Here is a 1,611-nt window from a genome sequence, read left to right as displayed (position 1 = left end):
ACTGGAGTACTTCCTGTGACATGGCAAATGTGGTAAAGCAATAACAGCTGGGGAATCTGAGTGTGGAGATAAAGAGTATTTGTACCACTATTGCAAATTTTCTGGACATTTGAAATTACTGGAAAGTAAATCACTTTCTGAAACAACCACCTCCATACCACCCACTAAAGCAGAGAAGACTTCAAACTTCGTTAGAGGCCAAGCCCTGTGCAAATCCAGCACCCAAAGTGGCAAGGCTAATCCCGCATGTGGGAATCCACATGTTATTAAAAGACACTGTGGGAAGATTATATTAGTAGCCACTATATCTAGGGTGTCGTGGACGACCTGGGATGTGATAGACACAGTGGGATTTTTTTAATTCCAATTTTCCACATCACTCTATCACCAAAAAACTGTTAGAACTAATTAACAAATCTAGTAAATTTGCAGGACACAAAATCAACATATGAAAATCAGCTGCATTTCTATATACTAACAAAAAGCCTTCAGAAGTCTACGGCCATGCCACCCTGAACATGCCCGATCTCATCTGATCTCAGAAGCTAAGCAAGGTCGGGCCCGGTTAGTACTTGGACAAGAAGACCCTTAGTAATACCAGGTGCTGTAGGCATTAAAAAAATAAAATAATATAAAAATATCAGAAAGAGAAATTAAGATAACAATCCTATTTACAATTGCACCGAAATGAATAAAATACCTAGAAATAAATTTAAATACGGAGGTGAAAGACCTATACACTGAAAATATAAGGCATTGGTGAAAGAAATATAAGAATACACAAATAAATGGAAAGATAGCCCATATTCATGGACTGGAAGAATTAATACTGTTAAAATGGCCATTCTACACAAAGTGACCCACAGATTCAATGCAATCTCAATCAAAATTCCAATGGCATTTTCACAGAAATAGAACAAACAATCCTAACATTTATACAGTACCACGAAAGATCCCAAATAGCCGAAGTAATCTTGAGAAAGAACAAAGATGGAAGTATCACACTCCCTAACTTCAAACTGTATCATGATGTCAGAAACACGGCAGAGTGAGACACGTCTGGGAATCTCTCTCCTTGAAACAACAATAAGCTGAACATTTAAAACTCAACAAAAAATACCCAAACTGCACACTAGCACTTCTGAGCATGGGATCTGCGCATAAGAGTTACCACAGACTGAATTTGGCTCTCAGGCTGTAATTTGCAGACCTCTGCTCTGGGGGCGGGGAGAGCGGGGCGGGGGGGAAGGGCAGGGCAGGTGGAACTATATCATAAAGCTAGAGTCACCAAAACAGTGTGGTATCAGCATAAAAAGAGACACAGATCAATGGAGCAGAATGGAGATCCCAGAAATGAATGCGCAGAAATAACCCTAGACACTATCACCAGCCCCCCACACACACACACAAACTAAATTTAAAAAACCAGTTTTCCACGTAAAGCCCTTCCTATGCTGACTGACACCTCCTCACCCCCACCCCCCACCCCCATCAGCAAAGGTAGCTTCTCCTCACCTTTTCCTTCCCTCACAATGTCTCCAGGGGCTCCTCAGAAAACAGAGCTCCTGTCAACCCTGACGTGGCCCAACTTGTCCCACGCTCCCTGAGAAG

At 41.7% G+C, this 1,611-nt stretch overlaps 1 pseudogene; it reads left to right on the top strand.

Annotated features, from left to right (window-relative positions):
- The first annotated feature begins 494 nt into the window (after positions 1–494).
- On the top strand, positions 495–613 carry LOC112481632 (annotated as a pseudogene).
- The last annotated feature ends 998 nt before the right edge of the window (positions 614–1,611 follow it).

This window comes from Pteropus alecto, unplaced genomic scaffold (assembly GCF_000325575.1).
Source record: "Pteropus alecto unplaced genomic scaffold, ASM32557v1 scaffold44, whole genome shotgun sequence".
NCBI classification, from domain to species: domain Eukaryota; kingdom Metazoa; phylum Chordata; class Mammalia; order Chiroptera; family Pteropodidae; genus Pteropus; species Pteropus alecto.
The sequence above is the reverse complement of the archived record's forward strand: the minus strand, read 5'-3'. Positions and strand labels throughout refer to the sequence as shown.